Source organism: Frieseomelitta varia, unplaced genomic scaffold (assembly GCF_011392965.1).
Source record: "Frieseomelitta varia isolate USP_RPSP 00005682 unplaced genomic scaffold, Fvar_1.2 scaffold_224, whole genome shotgun sequence".
Taxonomy (NCBI): domain Eukaryota; kingdom Metazoa; phylum Arthropoda; class Insecta; order Hymenoptera; family Apidae; genus Frieseomelitta; species Frieseomelitta varia.
Genome location: NW_025109951.1, coordinates 483,804 through 508,833, shown reverse-complemented (window position 1 = coordinate 508,833; position 25,030 = coordinate 483,804). Strand labels below are relative to the sequence as shown.

Below are 25,030 nucleotides of genomic sequence, written 5' to 3'. Positions count from 1 at the left end.
TTTTTTTATTAAAATTTAAATTTTTTTTTTTTTTTTTTTAATTATTTTTTGTTTTTTTTTTTTTTTTTTTTTTTTTTTTTGTCGCGGACTGTATATTTTATAGCTATTGCTGACCAGTCACTTTGAAGCTTCGAGCTGTTTGATTGGTCTAACGTAATTCTTCTAAAAACTTAGGACTTCTTGCCAGAATGAAAAAGCAGGAGAATCCTAAAAATAGTATAATAAATTTTTTCATACGGACAAGAAGCCTAACGTCCTCCTACAGAGTAATTCTGACAATTGTAGAATTGTAGAAAATGTCTCAAACGTGCAATACTCTGTCAATTATTCTGTCATTGTTTGAGTTTTGGTCCCCTCTCCGTGTTTCACGTCGCTCTTCGAGATTCAAATCACCGACAGAAATTCCAAGCGCTCGCGAAAGAAAGGGCAGCAAAGGTACGAAAGAGGCATCTCTAGAATCGCATCATCACGCTGAATTTAAAATTTTCAGACGTTCCTTGGCCACGGCGTAAGCCTCATCCATTTTAATCAACAACCGCCGCGACTCGATCCCGAAATTAATAATTGCCACGGATTCTCCCGGGTTGCATTATGTAGAACGCGTTAAAGGTTGAACTCCGACCCCGGGAGTAAAGCTCGAACGTCCCGTTCTCCCGCGATAGTTAAAAATCTCGAGAGAGGGGCGGCTCCCTCTTTCGTTAGGGAAATATTCAACGACGTCGGGAAATTACTCGCAGTAACGAACAACGGCTTGGTGGTGCCGGGGCTTTTCAGAAAATCGCTTTATCGAGACGGTATCCTTCGGACCGGGTCTCTCGGCTGGGGAAACATTTTCAAAAGACTTGGGAAGACTTGCGCTTTTTGCTAACTTGCTTTCGTGAAAACAGTAATTTTCTTGGGGAACACCCAGAAACGAGAATAGAGATACTAACCCGAGTGAGAAACTAAAGCCAAGTACGAAGACGACACATTTCTGATGGTCCGTGACGACGGAGATGGTCCAAATCACAAGGTGTTAATTGTAAATGAAACGGTTTAAATTGTTTCGGTTGTTGTTAATGTGGATAAATCTTTATCGGAAGTACATTATATAAATTACTTTTATTATATAATTTATTCGTCAATTTTCTTAAATTACTATCTTATCAATGGTCGCTTTAGTAAAACACATTGGACAAAATTAACACAAGTCAGTAATTTTTATAAACTGTTTACGTCGAAAGTGACACGAGTCACTTTGCAGTAATGAGAAATGGCAATTCGTTAACGTCTATGCGAAATTATTTATACTGAAAGAGATACAAGTGTCCGAGATAACAAGTACAAGTAAATCTTCTCGATAGTAGCGTCAATTTTTCCAAGCACAGTCTTTTAAATATCACGATTTGAAAACAAAGTGACTTATACCACTTACAAAATAAATGGCATCATACACTGACGCATCCAAAATAAGAAACGAGCTAGACTTATTGTTAGTTATAGCAATCTCAAACGAAATAATAAAACTAAACGTAAATCACATGTATATATACCTACGCTCGTTCTTCGCTGCATAATAATATCTGTTAATTTAATAATAATTTGCAAAAATTTATTATTTTCTGATATTATTATCTCTGATGTAAGAACGAGTGCATATCATAATAAAGAATCTTCAGATTTCGATCGTTCGTTATAGTTTTAAGTTTATAATTAATTGATCCATCTTCGTCAAAAGTGCACATTATGCTATCTAATAACGGATGAAATATGCAAATGAGATTTCCAATTATAGTTGATGAAATATTTCTTGAATATTTGCCAGAAGATGGTGCAACGAATCCTAATAAAATTGTAGTAGATAACCGTGCAAAACGAGGCAAATAATGAATATGTAGTTTCTACAAAGTATACATATACATACAACCATAATCGAAAGTAATTTCATAATTAATCAACCTCTGTTACAATTGTAATTTATAGTTTACAATTATAATTTTGATTATCTCCCATATTCAGCGATCGTCAGTAATCATGATTAACATACCGATTTCGCATTAATCATAATCGTGAATCATTAATCAGATTACGTTCTGTCCAACTCTGATTTTTGATAACTAACCATGCCACGTTATGGTTGTTAACGTTAGACGAAACTAGAAAAAATAAAATCACAATATTAAATTGACTTACTATACACATGTAGGAAATTTAGTCTGAAAATTATTAAAAAGTTTAACTGTTTCTTTTTTGTTTATCCTAGATATTAATTTCGATAAATTTCTAGTTGAACGACTTTCCCCCATTTTCGCTATTTCCTTATTGGAAAATTTTCTTTAATATGAGATCTAGCACTTTCTTTTATCTAATATTCTGTGTTTCATTAAAAAACACAGAATATTAAAAGCTAAAATTAAGAAAAGCTGAACCAGAGATTTATCTTAATTTTTTGTGGCAATTTAACACCACCAGGCAAATTAAATTGGAAAAATGAGAGATAATAAATAGATCAAATTTCTATTCAATTCCGTATAAGATACAATCCCTATCCTCGTTGTAGGTGATTAATTTCAATATCGCAGTTCTTTATTCTTTACTTTTATATTTTTATATTCTTTAATTTAATAGCAAGTTTTACTTTCAGTTTTTTTTTTTAAGTTATGATCATTTGACTTATGATGTATGACTTTCACTTGTTACAACTATGCTCAAAAATATAACTAATATATACTAAATAATCGTGGTATGATACTTTGGTTACATGTCATGTATTCCGTGAATGAATATTATTTGTGACTCCAGTGGAAATTGTATTTACTACAAATGTCAAAAGTGTATGATACATTTTACAAGAATGAATATCACAGAGCCTGACTGAAATAAAAACATTTTGTAAGAAACAATGTGCCAAATTGAAACAAGAGATGTCGTTACTTTATATTTACTTTATTTAGAATTTCTAGAGCAGAAACATTTTCGTGTAAAAAAAAAAAAAAAAAAAAAATAGTCACGCGATGATTGAACGTGAAATTTTCAGACTATTTTTGTTCAATCCTACGTTCGCATTCTTGAAGCAAAAACATTTTTATGTATACAAGTTTGCAATTTCAACATAACAATTTTTATTCTTTTAACGTTAAAATACGAGCAAAAAAGGAAACCTTACGTTAGAGTTTTGAATAGTTATGACAAATTCTGATCCAACCAGAATGTTTTAACGTTAAGAAGCTCGAATGAAGATTGTCGTTCGAAGACTACAGGCAAACGATACTGTAACATTTAATTTGAAAATCCAATAATCAGTCCCATGTTATTGAAACTATCGTTTTATCGTTGAACAACGTACTTATTTAACATTTCAGAAATTTTTATTTGATTTTTCGCGAAATCTCGTAGGTTTGTTACTTACAATAAGATACAGAATTATTCATATATTCGATGAAAAATTATCGACATTTTAAATTGTTATAACTTTGTAGAAGAAAAACTCGTCAACAATCCACTTAGCCTCTACTTTAATTTTTATATTATTTTTACCTGAGGTTTTAGTTATCTAACGTAGCATGTAGGAAAATAATTATACTTTTTTTCTTAAAAATGGTAAAAATTGAAACGTCTGTAAAATTATTGAAAAATCTATTCCACGGTCTTGAAGATTGAATTCTCCTCGCTACGACGAGTTTTCAAAACTTGCTCAGCGATTCTTTTCTCGTTAATTTATTGAACTTTAAACATTCAGCGACAAAAATTCAAGAAAATCTTAACATTTCGTCGTCTAACGTCCAAAGTTCAGTAAATGAAAAAAGAAAAATCGTACAAGTTTTAATGAATCGTTGTGAGAAGAAAATTTCAATCTTCAAAAGTACGATGGATCTCGTCACGAAAACGTTTTTTTTTTTCACTTATTTCAACAAAGTTTGAATTTTTATTATCGCTGCAAATTTGCTGCATGATGTAACAACATTTTTGAAAAAAGAAAACATTTTGTGATTTTACAATTGTCCTCGCATTTCAACACAAGGGCAACCAGAATTTTGTACGATTCTTTTTATGAAATTATGGTAGCTTAAAATATCGACAATTTGTCCATCGAGCACGAACAGTTCCACGAGTGGCTCTATTTTCGGAAAACTTGCATTTTCAGAACTTGACAAATTTGAAATCAAAACGTCACCAAAAATGCCCCGAAATTCAGTTTCTCGATTCATTCTACAAACTTCACGTTCGTAAATTGTGTGTGTAATTGCAATTTTGGCTCTGCTGTGTAAGCCGCTTTCGATAAAAAAAAAAGAAAAAAGAAAAAAGAAAAAAAAAGAAAGACAGAGATTCCTCTAAACAACTTTCTCGTCTGGCAAATTTTTAATCCAATTAAAAAGTCGCGAAAGAGAACTCGGGGGAGAGCATTCACAAAACAGATCGCGTCCTTTCAGATTCCTCTCCGCGAACGCAGACTCGCGATTTCATCCTCGTGCGCTTGTACAATTGTCCTCTCTTGAAACAAGTGAAGACGAGATCTCGGCAAAAGGTACGATTTCTCTGACGCAAAAGGAACAATAGTGGAAACAATGTTACAGAGAAAAGAATGTGATTATACAGAGTGAAAGATAAGAAGGAAAGCGATTACTATTGCCTCCGAGTGGTTCATATACACGTGGAAAAGATTCGAGCATTGTGACATGACCTCGAGCAATGGACCGCGATATCACTGTCTGATAACACGCTGCACCGACTCGTTTGCGTTTCCTGAACTTCATTGTACGTATTATATACACGTGTTCATGGCAGCGAGAATCGAGGCGAGCGATTATAAACTCACTGTTGCTCGTCGTAGCGTGCTAGTGATGAAACGTCTTCTTTGAGATTTTCCAAAGATTGAATGTGCGACGTTTGGTTTGAATGAACTTTTGTTACATACGAAAAACTATGTTTCTGTTTATCAAGATTTAAATATTAAATATCATACATTTAATATACTTTCGCTCAAAGATCTTGGGACACTTGTTTTCAATATTCAGTACTTATCGTGGATTATCGTGTATACATATTTTATAACACAATGTAATACAATATATGTACAATATATAATAATAGAATAATAAAATATATGTGTACAATATATTAATATATTAACAGCAGAATCTTTATTGTATAAAATCTAGTCTATTCTATTTAATTGTATATATTGTATTTAATTTAATTTTATTACACGTAATGTAATAATATAATAATAGAATATATATGTACAATATATTAATATATTAACAGAATCTTTATTGTACAAAATCTAGTCTGTATCTGTTCTATTTAATTATACTGTATTTATTGTATTTAATTTAATTTTATTACACGTATGTACAACAATACAATATGTAATGCAAGATATTATTATATATAACAGAATTATTATGTAAAGTATGTTTTGTATTTATTGTAAGTACAACGATTTATATTATGTATTGTATATTGTGTAATTTATGCTGTAAATATGTATTTATAGTATATAATTTATAATTTATATTTAGTATACTATTTTTATTATGCAGATGTCCTAAGATTTCTGAGCGCAAGTATATGTACTGTTAGTTATTATATATTATTACATGTGTATTATAATATATATAATATAATATATAATATTTTTAATATTGTTGTATTTAACAATGTAATAATATATTGCGTCAAAATTCAAAATGATCTTTTTTTATTAATGAAAATTCATTTTTTATTTGTCCGGCTATTGCAAATTATGATACTTTCATGGCTTTCTTCAATTCTAGGAGAAGGAAATAATCATGTCGTTGTGACATTCTAGTGACATTTTCACTACAGTATTATTTTTCATGAAAAGTTTGAAAAGTTTTTTGAACAATATGTATCAGAGTCCAAATTGCAAACTGTTAAAAATTTATGAAATCATCTAAATTACAATTTAATCAATTGACTGTCGAATCTAAACGCGTTTAATCTATATTGTTTGGAAACAAGTGTGCCAATAATACGAAACATTAAATTTTTAATCGGACACTTTCATCAAATTTCGTGTGCATTCTCTGATAAAGTGTAAGTTCAAGCGTCTAAAAGTTTTTGGAGAATCAGTATAAAATATGCGTTTAAATATTTCACAATTTCACCATGAGGAAGAGACCAGGAAATTAAGTATGCACGTTTTGCGACAGATTTTCTTAAAAAATGTATTCGCCCTTCGCGTGATCAAAGTTCTCCTGCAGCATGAATTACGTAGAGTGCGGATCAGATGAAGTTTTCCAAGCCATTTTCTTGAAAATCGTAGAAAAATTATATTTTTAGAGCTCAATAGTGATAAAGGAATGATTATTCGAGAAACAAATTCTTTTTTTTTTTTAATTTATAGTTAACGTCGCATCTGCCTTCTGGTCATTAGCGACGGCTAGGTACTGTTTCCTTCTTTTCAAGACGATTATTTCTTATGGTAGATGTTAGTTTCCTTTAGATAGTTCAGGACATGTTCTATGTTTCTGTGACGTCAGAACTGCTGGTTATTTGGTATTTTTACCTTTGGTACTCGCTGCATTCAAATAGTTGATGATGGGTTGATATTATTTGGTTGCATTAGTTACACATTGGGGGGTTCTGTTTTTTCTAATAGGTATTCATGTGTGAATTTTCAGTATCCTGTTCTAAGCCTTGTCATAACTATTCTGTCTTTTCTTCTCACGTTGTTGGTAAGCATTGTTCAGTAAAAATCTTATTTCATGTGTTTTTTTTTTTTTTTTTAATTTATGATTAACGTCGCATCTACCTTCTGGTCATTAGCGATGGCTAGGTACTGTTTCCTTCTTTTCAAGACAATTATTTCTTATGGTAGATGTTAGTTTCCTTTAGATAGTTCAGGACATGTTCTATGTTTCTGTGACGTCAGGACTGCTGGTTATTTGGTATTTTTACCTTTGGTACTTGCTGCATTCAAATAGTTGATGATGGGTTGATATTATTTGGTTGCATTAGTTACACATTGGGGGGTTCTGTTTTTTCTAATAGGTATTCATGTGTGAATTTTCAGTATCCTGTTCTAAGCCTTGTCATAACTATTCTGTCTTTTCTTCTCACGTTGTTGGTAAGCATTGTTCAGTAGAAATCTTCTTTCATGTGTTTTTTTTTTTTTAATTTATGATTAACGTCGCATCTACCTTCTGGTCATTAGTGATGGCTTGGTACTGTTTCCTTCCTTTCTAGAGGATTATATCTTACGGTAGATGTTAGTTTCCTTTAGATAGTTCAGGGCATGTTCTATGTTTCTGTGACGTCAGGACTGCTGGTTATTTGGTATTTTTACCTTTGGTATTTGCTGCATTCAAATAGTTGATGATGAGTTGATATTATTTGGTTGCATTAGTTACACATTGGGGGTTATGTTTTTTCTAATAGGTATTCATGTGTGAATTTTCAGTATCCCGTTCTAAGCCTTGTCATAACTATTCTGTCTTTTCTTCTCACGTTGTTGGTAAGCATTGTTCAGTAAAAATCTTATTTCATGNTTTTTTCATGTGTTTTTTTTTTTTTTTAATTTATGATTAACGTCGCATCTACCTTCTGGTCATTAGCGGCGGCTAGGTACTGTTTTCTTCTTTTCAAGACGATTATGTCTTACGGTAGACGTCGTTAGTTTCCTTTAGATAATTCAGGACATTTCCTATGTGTTTCTGCGACGTCAAGGCTGCCGATGAAGTTATTTTGTATTTTTGCCTTTGAGCGTGGTACTTGCTGCATTCAAATAGAAGATGATGGATTGATAAAATCCATCGGTTGCATTGGATACACATTGAGGGTTCTGTTTTTTTTAAATAGATACTCATGTGTGAGTTTACAGTGTTCTGTTTTAAGCCTTGTCATGACTATTCTGTCTTTTCTTTTCATGTTGTGGGTAGGCATTGTTTGATAGAAATCTTGGGTTATATCATGTGTTTTTGTTTTTTTGGAGGTGTTCCATATTTTGTTCCATGATTGTTTTCCGACATGGTGTAATGTTACAATGAGATGCTGATCTTCGAATGACATACGACGATGTTGCTTCTTTGACTACTATGTCAGCTTTCTCGTTACCTTTGATAGCCAGACGATGTTTATGTGTTTGTTATTGTTGATGAGGTTCGTAAAAATATTCTGAATGTTTAGAACCGCTTCATATTTGATTTCATTGTTTATGTTCTCTATTGCTCTGATTACGCTCATGGAGTCTGTGAAAAATGATGGACGACTGAGTATTATAGAAACAAATTCTTCTTCGTGGAGAAACTACAGAATATTTAAACAACGTTCTTTATCTAGACCTTTTAGTCGAGTCTCGATCAATACTCTCAAGTCGACGCCTTTTAACTTACATTTTATCAAAAAAGCATAGCCCAAAAAGAATTTTTAACTCATCCGCTCCAGAAACCGACTTGTAATATTTGTATTTATAGATCGGCTTATTCTTGCGATTGTCTGCCTCTCCGAAAGTTGAAAAGGAAATTCGACGAGACAGACGGATATCGGATAAAGTAAAATTATTCGCAGCAAAAAGCATTTTCAAGATATTGATACGTCGTTTAATTTAATTTGGGAGAGCGTAGCGAAAGGGTTGAAGTTACTGGCGCGAGAGCCAGTTAAGGCGACTATAATAACGGTATCGATCCTGACGCAAAGACAAGGGCGTGTTTACGTCCGTTTATACAAAGGGCGAAATATCCCCTTGGCTACCTAATGAACGCTGTAAACCATGCCCGATTTCACTTCTGGGAATATTAACGAACGAAACACAAAGGGAAATGAGAGAACGGCGTGATGCGACAGAACGAGGAATTTCGAATCGATCGGTTGTTAACGAAAGCAAGTTTTTAAATCGATTTCCCCGGATTATGAAATGTATGAATTTCGTTGCTGTTGCACGTTCTTCACTGTCGAAAAGTTGCACGCTGGTTAGAGGCAACAAGTAAATTCGCAGCAGCGAGCTTAAAATGTTCCATTTTATTCCAGCCACGTTCGGTCGGGTTTACGAGCATTGAAATCGGTTCTCCTTGCGGTTCTCCTTGCACGTTTCATCGAAAGCTACACACGAGTCCATGTTACTCGGATGCTGGTGCCAGTTATTTCGTGACGTATTAATTGTTAAATTTCGGGAAAAGTTATTGGAGATGCGACGACGTTTAAATTAAAAATTCCACTGTTACGTGGAATTGACGAGACGAAATTGGTTTCATAAAATTTCAAACGTGTCAAATGATTCTTCCTCTTTCTGTCTCCAAACATGGCACGCGAACGTGACACTCGAGAATTGAAAAGTTGAAAAAAACTTGTAGAAACGGACGAAAAAATTTCAGAATATAAATAGATGGGTGGTAAAACTTTTCTCATTATTTCCTTACTAGTTCTCTTCTACATCATCATCCATTTGAACTTTTGAATATTCAAATTTTTCTAATCAAAGATTTTTGACTATTATTAATTTTCAATCTATTAAAGACATTCCTAATTTAATTAGATTTCGAATCTGCTGAATATATAGAGTGATTTTAACATTTACAACAAGTTATATCTTACTTTTTTAGTTAAAGAGAACGTTGGAAAAAGAACATGAAAGTGTCATGAGAGTCATATTTTTTTTTTCACAAACGCAATTTTATAAAAAAATAGTTGTACTATTTTCTTAAATAGGGATCTTCTTTTTTTGTATACGTCAAAATCTTTAAATTCTTTTACACTCTTTCAAAAAAAAAAAAAAAAAAAAAAAAAAAAATTAGGTTACTATAGTTGAGAAAAAACAAAAATAAAAATTACTTCGTGCGAGGTCGATACATGTATCGATATGTTTATTTTTTTGTTTTTAGTTATCTCTCGTTAAATTAATAATTTTAACATTATGATTAAATATCGTTAAATATCAATCAATCAAATAATAATTATTTTGAGATGCAGTTGAGCAAAAAGAAAAAGAATTGAAAGAACTCTCGTTATTGGGAATGGAATTGTAAAAACCATGTCGCATTGAGCATGTTAAAAAATATTTTGATCTTACTTTTGTAGAACTTGTATTGTGACGGACAAAGACAAATTCGGAAGTTCGTTTCTCTCGTTCTTTATGCGACATGTTCTACGAAATTAAAATTAAAATTAAAATCTCTACTATAATAAAAATTAAATTAAATAAAATCTATATTATAATAAAAATTAAATTATAATAAAAATTAAAATTAAAATCTATATTAATTAAATTTATATTGCCCCAATATATTTTTACGTATGTAAAATGATGAGAGGATTTAATGTATGCAATAAAAAGGATACGTTCCTGTTTAATATTATTAATATAATCGAATCTTTCATCCTCTTTTTCTAACATTTCTTTCCTGCATAAAACGTAGTAGCATGAATATATCTTTAAAACCTAACATTTTACAGACAGAAATCTATAAAATCTAACATTTTCAATTCTCTCTCATGCGTAAATTTTATAAAATCAAAGTTCAAAAATAACACTTTTTTCTTGGCAGTCTCGAGCAAAAGATCGAATGATATAACAGAAAAATATATTCCGTTCGATAAAGCAGAGGTGACCTTAAAATCTCTGAAATTCTTCTACCTATGAAAAAGCTATTTCCATCGAATTTACAGCCTTCTGTGCACTGAACAACTTTCGTTGATAAACTGTCTTCTTATCTCCAAAAGTAGCGATGCTACTCAATGTCGTCACAGTTGCGTGAATCACGCTGATTTCGATTCATATGTCAACATTTTCAACGCTTCGAATCTCTCGAAGCTAAATTGCGCCGCGTTTGTATCTGCAAATTCTAAATTCGTCCGGATTGAAGTGAACTCGCCTTTATTAACTCGCCATTCCGTACTTGCACGTACGTGAAAGTTTCCAATTCGGAGAAATAGTCACCGAGTTAACGAGACCCGTGCTATATAAACCCCGGGAATCTGTCAAAGAAATGCAAATGAGCCGTTCAACTGGCGATTGTTGATTAAAACATTCAGATCGAAACTTGGTTGTATACTGCGAAGGAACGCGAAATTGGCTGGGCAAAATGAACGAGTAAACGAAAAAGCCGACTCCTTAGCCAAAGAAGCAACAATCGACCAAACAAAAGAAACCAACATCCCAATCCCACACCAAGACCTTCTAGCTTCAACGACCAAAGCGGAAAGAGAAGAGTGGAACAGAATTTGGACTACGATAAATAGAACCAAAATACACGACACAGTGCACCATTTCTACCAAAAAATACCAAACGACAATATAAGCAGAAAAGAAAGGATAGCTATGACTAGAGACCTCGAATCGGTCACTCCAACATCACACACGAATACCTCCTAAGCAAAACAGAACCACCTTTCTGCAACACCTGCAACCAACAAATCACCACCCAGCACCTGCTACATGAATGCAGAAAATACCGAAGCATAAGAAGTAAACATGGATTAAACGAAAACACCGTTCTAACCTGCCAGAAACAACAAAAAAACGTTATCAACTACCTAAAGGAGACCCAACTACTAGACCAGTTATAAAGAGATAATTCCAATACGTCGCTAAAGACCCTCGTAGTCAATGCGACGTTAAACTCCCACATAAAAAAAAAAAAGAAAAAAGAAACCAATATCCCAATCCCACACCAAGACCTTCTAGCCTCAACGACCAAAGCGGAAAGAGAAGAATGGAACAGAATTTGGACTACGACAAATAGAGCCAAAATACACGACATAGCACACCATTTCTATCAAAAAATACCAAATAACAATCTAAGCAGAAAAGAAAGGATAGCTATGACTAGACTTCGAATCGGACACTCCAACATCACACATGAATACCTCCTAAGCAAAAGAGAACCTTCTTTTTGCAACACCTGCAACCAACAAATCACCACCCAGCACCTGCTACACGAATGAAGAAAATACATAAGAAGTAAATACGGATTAAACGAAAACACCGTTCTAACCTGCCAGAAACAACAAAAAAACGTTATCAACTACCTAAAGGACCCAACTACTAGACCAGTTATAAAGAGTCAATTTTGACACGTCGCTAAAGACCTCGTAGTCGACTCTAAACCCCCATATAAAGAAAAAAGAAAAAAAAAAATGAGCGAGTGGAATTGAGCAACGACGCGAAATGTTGACAGAGTGCGTGGATCGAATGGGGGTTGGGGGTTGGGGGTTGGGAGGGACGAGTGAAGGCTTTCGTCTGGGAAAATGTGGGTGCAACCGACCGGGGGGCGGAAAAGAGGCTTTCGATGGAAGCGAAAATGGCAAGTGGCCATGTTGTAAATCCCTCGAGGGATTAAACAAACAACTGCGAGCGCGAAGCACGCACACTCGAATCGGACACACCCTGCGCTCCTGCTCGGCCGTTGGAAATTCGAGACGTCGCTGATGACGTGGCGCGCGCGTGAAAAGCACGATTGAATTCTCGGGAGAGGGCGTCGTTGAATTCCACCCATAATTCTTCCGGTTGCCGTGGCTGACAACCAATCCGTGCGGGAAATTTCAACCAACGAAACGTTTTCATCATCGGATATCGCACCGCGGCGTCGTGGAAATATCGTGCCACGTGAGACGCGCGCAGATGGAAAGAGTTTGCTCGCTAGATCTTCGAGTTATACGCGGTATGTATGTACGTACGTACGTATTTTATTATTAAGCACGTGTACCTAGGATGTCAGAAAATATTTTGTCGTGGTTAGCATAGGCGAGCTCTACATTCTCAGAGCGAAGATCTTGAAATTGACTTTGACCGGTTTTTTTTTAAGGTCAAATTGCTTTATGATCGTATTCCACTCGTCGAGAAGATGAAACGTCTGAAAGGAAAATGACCCCTTCTCTCTCAGAAAATGATATTGGAGACAAGGTGATCAAATCAGATGATCTATCCTGTATATACTTATTGCAATTAATTAAATTTATTAACATTGTGTTGTCATTGAATTCATTTCTAATTAATAGGACATGTAGGAAAGAATGATGCAAAATGATTAAGAAATGATTATGGAATTGCTCAAATTTGTAAAAAATATCTAACGTTCAAACTATTTCGAGACCTAACACATTGTTAACTGACAATTTTTGAACGTTTGTACTTGAAAGTACGAAATAGGTTGCAACAACGTGTCGACAAACACATGATGAAAAGAATATCATTAATTATTAGACTGTGGTTATTTATGCGAATTCACAATACAATAGAACGTAAACAGAAATATATTTCATCCATTAAATATTACAACTAGGCATACGTAGTATAGTTCGTGCATTTATGGAAAATCTGAAAGTGCAATAAATTACAGAATACACATAATATGGAAAAGTAAACAAAATACATGTATTCAAAGTAAACCATAAGTTATAATATTTAACAAGTAAAACAAATCTTTATTTAAGTCCCATTTTTTTAACCCATGATAAAAATAAATATGCGTGAATTAGATCAGAATATGCGAATATTTCATTCACTTTCATTTGTGCATCCTATGCATTTTCATACTTTTAATTGTTCCATAAATACATAGAAATGTGTAAAGTATTAATTAAATGCAAGATACGATCTAAAGTTATGTTCAAGTTGGCACGAGATAATTTTTTGTGAAATGATAAAAAAAGAAAACGTGGAATAAAATTTCTTCGTTTGTATTTTTTAACAATTCCCGAGAAAATTGAATTTCAAAATTTATTTAACACATGAGAATTAGATAATCATCAACTGGACACGAGATAAACAATCGAGTCTAGCAAGTTACTCTATATGAAAAAATAAGAATATGGAATAAAACTTTTTCCGTTTAAAGTCACGTTTTCAAGAAACGGGTGTTTCGTTCAGAATTTGCCTTAAATTATTGATAAATGTTCAAACATAGATATTTCGGAAACACGATGTTTTTTTGATGAAAAAATTTTGTTCCACATTTTTGACTTATTTTGACATGTGTGTTGACTGTTCGCCCCGTTCAATCTGTAATTAAACAATTGACAAATTTTCAGTTTCAATTTTCACGAAAAACAATTTTCTCGGACGAAAAAAATTTTACTTTGCAAGGAATTATGAATACACGCTTGTTCGTAATTTTCAGTCGTAGCCCTGTGTGATGAAATCAAGCGTTCTTTTCATCATTATCGGTTAGATCTTTTAGCTAGAAATTCGGTCATATATTAGTAATTGCATTTATGTATTAAAGTTTCTCGAACAGATTCCTATCTAAATAACGGCTAATTTTTTCAATAGAATTTAAATGAAGGAAGCACATAATTGTTAATTTTCCTATCTCCCATCGCTGTCTCGCACGAACATAAATTTCCGTGCGATTAATCATTTTCCTAATAATCTCAGTCAATTATCAAGTTTTGTATGGAACCAGCAGGTGTCCTTGTACTTATGAACAGAGATTTTCAGCTACAGGGGGGCTAGAGAAATATTTTATTAAATTTTCGATCCAAAAGATGTCGAAGAATTGCGAAAGTGATAGAAAAATGAAGGATTTCATAAAAACTTGAATTTATTAAAAATTGGACTTGTTAAAGCCGCTTGACTTTGTTAAAAAAATATATAAATTTCAAGTATACTTTTGTTTCTAGTAGAAAGACAAAAACTCAAGTATCGCGTGTAAATTGAAAAATTCTGATTGTAAGTCACAATTTCTGATCAAGTTTTATTTTCCTTCTTGTCTCATAATAATTCTGAAAAAAAATCTGTGACTAGAGGAAAGTAACCAAATATGGAATCGTGTTTGTCAAATGATTGTACAACATCTTAGGGATAAATCGAGCAAATGTTAGTAACGTACCAAGAGTATTTTATCGTTTTATCGTTGCCCTAAAACATTTGATGCTGTGTCATTATTTATTTGATTTAATTAATCATTCTGAATTTGATGTGTTTTTTATATTTACTACCACTTTATCATCTTATTTGTTTTTTTTCGTTGTTTTCACCTGCCCGCGTCATTTATAAACATTTGCTACGTGATTTTTTAATTAACTACGTGATATTAAAAAAAGAAAGGAAAGAGAGAGAAATACCGTGCTGTTTATTTCGTGAAGCTTCAAATATAATACTATAACGAATACTATAACGTTATCTTCCAGCAGAAAAAAATTCATTTCAATGGTGAAATGAGACAAACAGCAAATTGCTGAAGCTGTATAAATGTGTAGAGCTCGATAGTTGGAAATTTCATTATTACTAATAGTTAAGTTTTTTTTTAGTGCAAGCGAAATATCTTTAATGATAAAAGGAAAAAGAAACATCTTTTACCTGCTTTCTATACCTGATGTCGACATCTGTAACGTTTTTTAACGTTAGTTTAGTATCAAAAACTGTTCACTATAAAAATATATATACAACACTTCAAATTGAGTGTAGACATATGATTTTATATTACATTTTATATTTTTGTTATTATTATAGATTATATAAATTATTAAATTAAAATATAAATTTTTCTGTGATTTTGGAGACGTTTGAATTTTGAGAACAAATGTATTTTTATTTTCTCATTCGCTGCATGGTATAAAAACACCTTTGACAAAAACAGACTTAGGATTATCAAAGTGGAGGCATTTTAAAATGAGATTAAATTGAGTGTTGTACGATTTTTTTTACGAGTAGCAACTATAAATAATTCAGAATGTTGACATTTAGAATCTTTTAGATTTTTGGAATATCGAATATTTAGAACCTTGATAAATTTTCATCGAAAATGCCCTTTTTTTATTACACTTTTTTAGAATTCATGAATTTTGCTCTACATGTCAATAAATTAGCAGAATTGTAATAATTGGATAGAAAAAAATAAGAAATTAAACGGAAAAGGCGCATTTCCATAGAAACATTTTCATTTAATTGCTTATTAAATATGAAAAGGCAATGTGCTTCTCCAAATCATTGCAAATCATTGGAACATAAATCCCGAATTTAAAAAGAAAAAATGAATTTAAATGTTTATAAGTTTTTATATCTGTTTAAAATATAAAATTATGTACATGTATCTTTTGTCGATACTTTCTGACAAGCGAAAACTAAAAAAAATAAATAGAAAAGGAGAATCGATTTTTCACTATTACGCCATTATATCTATTCAGATCAAAATTAATGTACGTGTATCTTGCCATGAACTTACTTTACGCAACAACATCATTTTGAAAAATACCCCGGTCGGTATGAATGGAACAAGATTTTCGAACCGAATGCTTCAAAAATAACGCAATTTTGCCAAAAAGGTTCTCATTGAAACGTTGTTGTTTTTACCAAACTATATCGAACAAGTTGCAACAACATCTCAGTGCGAATCGTGAGCCTGAAAACACGAATGATCGAAGAGACAAAGCGATGACCTATCCGCACAATGGAAGACGCACGTTCCATTGCGCAGGGTGGGAACGTGTCTCCGCTTCGAGGGTGATAATGAACGTTTCCATTCTGGAACGTTGGCAAAAGAGAATCAACGAGATCCAGCGAACAATGGAAGCAACGAAGAACGGAGAAGAACGGAAGAACGAAGCCACTTGTTACGCTCGACGCGCGATGAAAGTTTCTTTGACTCGACGTGTGTACATTAACTCGGGTGCCGCGATCGATATCGTGCTTTGTCAGAGTTCCGTGGTTTGGTCTGCTCCGAAACGTGTCATCGCCGAGTGTTAAAACACACGCGCGTTGACGTTTGACGATCGCGAAAATATGTACCAGTGCCAGGAACACTGTGCTCCAACTACGAGTCACATTATGGCAATCGTGCTCTGACAAACTGTCACGCCGACGAACATAGGGTGTCCATCAAGTCCCTTTACAATGTCAAAAATTTATTACAAAGGCAATTGATGAGATATCTTCCGTCAGATTTGTTCTATCTACTCAGTGGTTATCAAGGTTTTCTATCACATTGCACTTCAGGTACCCTGTTGACGAATAAGATACTAAGATACTGTTAAATGAACTCATTACAAAATGGCTACTCCTCAAGAGAAGGCACAGTGCGTATCATGGTTTATTGAAATCAAATCGGATCTGCAGACTCGTCGAAACTTCAGAACCAAGTATGAAAGAGATCCACCGTCACGTCTATCAATTCGTGCATGGCACAAAATTTGTGAAGACAGGGACAATGTTTGATAAAGGGAGGAGTGGACGACCAAGAACATCTGAGGAAAACATCGATCGTGTAAGAAATCGAGTATCATTCTTCATGTGCCTCGTGCAACTAATGATGCTCATATAGAAATGTATTAAATAAGACTAAAAAAAACTTAAATATATACGTCTCATTTTGTAATAATTTCCATTCATCTGTCTTTTCATTTGCCTTTGTGATAAATTTTTGAAATTGTAAAGAGACTTTATCGACACGCTTGTGTATCAAAGCAATGGAACGTGCAAGCCACCCGGATGGTTCAACCGGAAAGGAGCTAATTCTACGTTGAAAAGATACATAAGTCGGAAAGAAGGAACAAAATTGTTTCATTTAACCAAGGTAGAACCAGCGACGACTGGAAGTCGTAAAATTTCCAGCAGAGAAATTAAAGTGCAAGAAACGAGGGAAAAAACTTGCAATGCAACAAAGAGCGCGAGATTCTGTGAGCTTACATTTTATGTAATATGTAATATGTAATATGTAGTAATCCGTGTAATATTTCGCTAAAAATAACCAAAGTCTCTGAAAATATACTGTTACAAGCAAAATTTCTGTGGAAAATTGCGAATCGATCGTTTCGTCATTCACTTTGACAGTTCTGATATATCACGGCTTTTTAAGAAAATTTATCAAATACATTTGAATTTATTCTGACTTCAGAAACGAATAATAAAAAGCCAAAGTTAGTCAAATTTTTTCTTAATATCTTTTTTGACAAAAATTTAATTCAAGCACATAATTCACCAAGCCAATTTTCAACTAAACATATTTTCAAAGGTTTTTCTATTCTCTATTTTCTATTTCCTTGGCAATCATCGGCTCGAGCGAAAAAATTTCATTTGTCAATTTTCATTTAGAATTACGCTTAGAATCATTCTCTATTTGTACCATCGGATTAGACACACCCTATATATACGCGAAACACACGAAAACATTTGAGCACTACCGGAAAAAGCTTTTGGTGGGCGTGTTGTGTGCATTAGATACAAGATTTTGACGTTTCATTAATACTGTGATAAGTCTCTGTTATTATGATTACATTGGAATTTGAAACGAGTATGAAAATGTATATATAGAATTTATAAAATATTTATTGCAAGGATATATTTGGCAAAAAATTACTATACAGCATGAATGTTATTATAATAAATATTATTTATTATTATTGTTATTATAAATATTAATATATATAAATATTATAAATTAATAATATTATAATATTATAATAAATATTAGATATTAAATATAATAATAATAAATAATATATTAATAATATTATAATATTATAATAAATATTAGATATAATCCTATTGAAAACCTAGAATTATTAACCAAATGGATGTAATATATCTATTTATCGTTTAAATAGTTTTGTAATCTTTGCGAAATATATACTTGCATTAGTAAAAACTTAGTTTAAATGTTACATTTAATTTAATAAAAACTTACTATAAACAGTATGTGACTATACACATGTGAATATACACAGTATGTGACTAAGTTTTAGTAAAAACTTAGTTTAAATGTTACATTTAATTTAGCAAAAACTTACTATAAATGTTACATACACGGTATGTGACAAATTCTACCAAAAATTGAAAATTATCAACTTTCGATGGATGTAATGTATTTATCGTTTGAATAGTTTTGTAATCTCAAATATATAAAGTGTTTTCGAGTTGTTTTCTTTGAAATTATTGCAGATATCGAGTTGAAATTTTAACAGGTTAAATGATGAAAAGGGGCTGTTAATTTAAGAAGTGTGATATCCATTATTTTAAAGATGATAAAGATTCACCTGTTGACGTTCGGAGAGATGTTATCAAATTCAACAATTTTTATTTAAATCATTATTTTTTATTCATGACATAGTCAAAAAATTTGTCTTAACGATGAACAAGAGTAATTTTGGAAAACTCATTTCCAAATATTTATTTATTTTTCCATTTTATCACATTTTTCTCTGCTTCACATTCTTCGCGTTATTGATGCACAAATCTTTTTCGTCTCGTCATACTTTTTCACAAACACGATGAGAAGAGAAGAGAAAAATCAAGAATGTTATTAGCAACACAGAGAAATGTAGTGGAAGGAGGAAATAAACGAATAAATACCAGAAACGAGTGAAAAATATCTCTTCAAAGTTGACTCTTGAGAAAAGTACTTTTTGATTGCAGCAACTTTTTAACTATACAGAACGCAAAATGATATTTGAAATAAAAGCTGTCAAGATTGACAACAGTTAACGAAAAATTAACGCACACTACATGAATTAATCGACTGCTTATGCTCGAAAGTTAGAAAGTTACCTCCGAATCATTTAAAATGTTAACATTTCAGGTTGATAATTTCGAACAAAACAGCTGGTTAATACTTCACACGAGAGACACTCGCGTACATTTTCAGATTTGGCAACGGCGCTGCTAATGTTTTGTTATATATATAAAAATTTTCACTTATAAATATTTATGAATTATATTTGAATATGTTTGATACCGATGATTGAACATGATGAATATTTATGATCCGTATTTATGAATATTTACAAAGAATTTGTTCGGTTTCTGAGAGGTTTACACACAGATTCTTCAGAGATTAGCTGCACATGTACCATACGTCGTTCTTCACGCGTTTCGTATATCGGAGCGACAGTTTGTTAAAATAAAAGTGCATTGTAATCATCAAGAACGCTTTAGTGCCGCGTCCACGAGAGTGTTTTCGATCCTGCAGATCCACAACGCGTGATCGATCTCTTGGTGAAAAGGGTAAGTAAACGGAGCACGAGGCGAAATGACGGGGCCGCCCCACTTTTACTTCACAGAGTTTGTTTCATGCCTCCCTCTATACTTGAATATGTTCCACGGTGCTATGTCGCAGGCATACAGTGACCGATTTTCACGAAAAAGATGGAGTCGTTAGCTTCTGAAAGACCCTACGTCTACGCGATTGAACATTTCCTTGACCGAAAACTTGAAAATAGGATTTCTTCCTCCACTTTGTAGCCGACGTTTGTCAAGTTGTAACATCGCGTTTCGTATCTTCTCATCCGTCTGTCTACAAAAATATACGACACGTTACACCGGAATAATAAACATTTCCTTTTTCAATCAGAATGCTGAAACACGCCGATATTATGGGTTTATAAAATGCGCCTGATTCAGAAGAAACACAGTCTTCAAGTTGAGGAAGTCAATTCTCATCCTTTCTTCGCGTCAATTTGACACATTTTTCTCACTGTTGTACGAGTACTTCTAACGTGTAACGTGTAATATATTTTTTCGATGTCTTTCAACATCTATCATAGTATATTTTCGACATTTTTGACGACGAAATAGAGTTGCAAATAATATTTGCTTTCAAATCTGACTAACAATACATTCTATTGTAATTGTTAGATTAAGTAATAAATTTATTCGCGTACTTTATTTATTCATTATTTTTTCATACACATTATTTATTATTTATTCTAACCTTCCATGAATTTGCATTTCTTGTCAAAAAAAAGAAAAATCCAATTATATCTGCATTTTATTACATTTGTGTTTCCCTACATAATTTTTGCAATTTTACTTAAACTTGTGTACAAAAATGAAGAAACTCCATTACTTCAGCTCAATATTATTATTATCATTATAACTACAATTATATACATTCAATGCATCAGCAATTTCAACGCGTATAGATATTTGTAAGTTTCGGAATATAACTGCAACAAGTTCAAAACAAATGATTCTACGTTAGACAAAACTGGAGAAAATAGTATCACGATATCAAATACACGTTGACTTTTAGGAGTATCTGACAATTGAACACGACAAGTTCAGTCAATAAAATTTAATCATTCATCATATTTATTATTTGTTCGACTATTTAATTTTTCATCGCAGACAGTTTAATTTTAATTTGACACCAACGGGCAGATTAAGTTGGAAGAACGAATGTTGATGGTTAATGGAGAAAGTTGAGTTAAAGAAATTGATGCACAGAGAAACAATTCAATACGAGAGAAGTCATCGAACGGAGAGGGTGAAAAGTTCACGCGAAACTATTGTAAGTCGCTTTTTAAAGATTCAAAGCCGGTATCAGGCAGCCTTTACGCGTCCCAATTTCATTTCCCTCTCTAGTACGCTTTCTTCTGTTGCCAATTCTTAAAAATAATCGCCAACGAAACGTTCCGACACTTTCGCGTGCTTGAAATTTTGATACGATACGCGAAGTCTCAGTGTGAGGGTGTCGGCGTGTATTTTCTCTCTTTGTTTTTTTTATTTTTTCTTTTTTTCTCTGGGTGTAGGCACGTATCCGCGAGAGCCACGAGACGATCGATAAACTCTTGGTTTAAGAAACGCGGAGTTGTCCTTCCGTAGAAACGAAAACTCTACGAACTCGCAGCGTAAGAATACGCAATAGTCTGGTCCTCCGTTGCTACCGCAAGTTCGACCTGCAAACGAAATTCGTGGCGAAACGACGGGCAAAACGCGCCTCGTTCCTTTTTCTCTTAAAGACAAAAGTTTCGACCCGCTGGCTCTCGTAGCATTCGAAAGTTGAAGCCGCGGTTCATATCACGGTACATGCAGGCGTGAACGGTCGAGAAAGAACGCAGCGAGATAGTTGAGTGAAAAAAGACGAAAGAAAAAGATGGAAGAGGACAAAGTTATGGACGTGTAGAGCCAGAGTTTCTTTGAAACTCCCTTCGCGCGGAAAGAAAGAGGCAGCGAAATTAGCTACTCACGTCCAGTTTCGACCTCGTGCGGATTAGCCCCAGACTGAATAATTTTTATCAACCATGCAACACACAGTGTAAACTACGTGAAAGTCGTCCGCGATGCGAAATCTCGTCATCCCCGTCGCCAGAGAATCTCGACGCTGCCGGCTGAGGAATTCTTGTTGAGCATAGTAACAGGTGTCTGACTGGCGTTCGTCGGGCCCGTGAACAAACGGCCACTTTCTCCTCCGATACTCTCCGATTGATACCTCTCTCGAAAGTGTTCGATTGGACGAACGTGAAACCGTAAGGTACTTCTTCACTCGTTTTAGCTTCGACTTGATTCAACAGACGGAAGACGGACGCACAGATCTACTTCACTTCTCGTATCCGAGAGCGTCATTTCGTTCACAAAACGAAGCACACGGTGGTCACTTGCCGCGAGAATCTCTAGGAAGGTGCTCGCTTGTTCACGGGCATTGATCACCGATCACTGATCCGATCAAACACCTCTACTTGTTTCACTACGTCTTCTGGTTTCTTAATTGGGGAGTGGTTTGCCGACTTGTCCAGCAAAATTGTACAATATTATGCGAGCAGTTGTACGAAACGGTGTTGTAAAAAATGAGATTTGATCTGTCGAGGGCTAGAGCTGTCCGAGTTCGAAGAAGATTTTTGAGCAGCAAACGCTCAAACTCGGAGACTCGAGCTCTCTACATTGTCAAACATCACTTTTTTTTTTTTTTAATCTTGAGAACCTCGGAACAGCAAATCTTAACTCACGAGTTTTAAAAACCGAAGTCTTCGAGATTGAGTGTCGAAGACTCGAGCTTCGTACAACACTCTGTACGAGATTTGTTTGCAAATGCTTCGTCACTGCAGCTGTAGGCAAATATCAAACAACCATATGCGTCTATAATTCGCGAGATTGGTCGAAAACTTTTAGATCAGTTTCGTTTCGAAACGACCGTATTCTCCACTGATTCGCAAGCTCGACGATCGATGCGAATATGGAATTCGTTCCATTTCGAATCTCTTGAACTGTACCGTGCACTTTTCAGTTTCCTTTCGACAAGTTCCTGATTGAGCTCAGCTGATTGAACGTCGCCGAGTCTGCAGCTACGCACGTATATCTGTAACCGAGATCGTGCGCCGAATACGCAACTTTGCAAACAAGCCTCGCACGACCAATTTCCCCTCGTTTCTCGCCGGAAAACCACCCCCGTGTTTGCTCCGAGTTCAATTCACTGGCACGACAGAAGAGAAGAGAGACAAACGAAGAGTGGGAAAATCACTGGGCGAATTGGAAGAAAAGAGCAGCGTCGAAGCGGCTGGCGGTGGGCGATGAATGAAACTCGCGCGAAGACGCGAAGATCGCGATGATACGGTGGTGTTATATCACTGACCTTGGGTCCGGAAGTTGCTCTCCTAGCTGACGGACGCGCGGGAACCGAGGCTCATGTCAAGAGTCGTTTAGACGACGACGACGACGGGCTAACCGGCGAACGACTCTGCGTGACTCGACCTTGTGATCGTTTCGACTCCTGCCGCGGTTCTGTGGCGGTGGCGGTGGCAGAGCGCGCGTACCTGAACGGGGCGCCGACGCCGACGCGACGGCCAGGAGGCCACCACGGCGCGCACCTGCGCCTTGATCCCCGCTCGCGGCACCTAGCCGAAACGGATCGGCCGCACCTGAGCTCTCTCCTCGCCCTTTGCTCTCGCCGCTCTCTCGCTCTCTCGCTCTCTCGCTCTCTCGCTCTCTCGCTCGCGGTGACCGAGGACGCGTGAACTTCTCGTCTCGCGTATGAATTCTTCATTGTGAAAGCAGAACGACAGATGCCCGTGTCTTGCGGCCACCACCCTCGAAATTTCTCGTTTCAACTTCCTCGTGATTTTTATCTTGGCGTTTCTTTCGCTCGTTAGATGCACGCGAGAAAGAGAGGGAGAGAGCAAAGTTCACCGCGCGATGGTTACACCTGCGGGAAATATTGTCGAGAGGGTATCTCTACTTTGAGCCGAGGATCGTTCGCGGCATCCCCATTGAGGGTGTTTACTCACTTCTTGGAAATTTAAACGCGCAGGAATGTATACAGGGGGCGAAGATTTTCTCTTATGAGGGCATATATCAGAGAACAAGTTTGTAAAGACAATATTTCAGATATTACACATTTGATGCAAAAGATTATGGAGAAATTAATAAACGATATCAGCCTACATTCTGTTCAGATATCATTAATTCGTCGAGCAAACTTATGTGTAAACAGCAACGAGGAGAACATTTTCAAGAATACTTGTGATAGTGTACTCTATTTCAGTATTGCAATAGAAAGTAGTAATGAGAAATAAAAAGTTAATTATCAATAGGAACACTTTGCATTTCTTTGAACCACAAAATAAATAATGTTTGTAAACGCTATCTCGGACGGAGACAACCGCGATAGAAGAATGGACAACTGAATCGTTCGCAAAGATGAACAAACTTTTAAAGTTTGATTTTCTCGAAAACCGAGGAACCCAGATAAAAATGTGTTATACCAAATTTTCTTCTCATTTTTCGACGTAGAGTCACCCTCTGCTCGGTTGTACTACGAATTCCGGCCCACCCTGTATATAATTGCACAGTATGTACGGAGGGTGTCTCAAGAAATGTTTCAAATGCACTTTTTTTTTTTTTTTTATATTGGGGTTAAAGAGTCGCATCGACTACGAGGTCTTTAGCGACGTGCTGGAATTTTCTCTTTATATCTGGTTTAGTAGTTGGGTCTCCTTTAGGTAGTTGATAACGTTTTTTTTTGTTGTTTCTGGCAGATTAGAGCGGTGTTTTGGTTTAATTCGTATTTACTTCTAACGTTTCGGTATTTTCTGCATTCGTGTAGCAGGTGTTGGGTGGTGATTTGTTGATTGCAAGTGTTGCAGAAAGGTGGTTCTGTTTTGCTTAGGAGGTATTCGTGTGTGATCTCGGAGTGACCGATTCGAAGTCTCTAGTCATAGCTATCCTTTCTTTTCTGCTTAGATTGTTGTTTGGTATTTTTTGATAGAAATGGTGTGCTATGTCGTGTATTTTGGTTCTATTTTGGTCGTAGTCCAAATTCTGTTCCATTCTTCTCTTTCCGCTTTGGTCGTTGAAGCTAGAAGATTTTGGTGTGGGATTGGGATGTTGGATTCGTTTGTTCGGTGTGTTGTTGCTTCTTTGGCTAAGGAGTCGGCTTTTTCGTTT

General features: G+C 34.8%; 1 long non-coding RNA gene across 1 annotated transcript in view; it reads right to left on the bottom strand.

The window, feature by feature from the left end:
* LOC122527536 overlaps window positions 1-23,396 on the bottom strand; it is a 77,186-nt gene extending 53,790 nt beyond the window's left edge. Inside the window, exon 1 of the long non-coding RNA XR_006306360.1 lies at window positions 23,220-23,396. This is a non-coding gene — a long non-coding RNA (uncharacterized LOC122527536). The remainder of the gene's footprint in view (window positions 1-23,219) is intronic.
* Window positions 23,397-25,030: the final 1,634 nt, after the last annotated feature.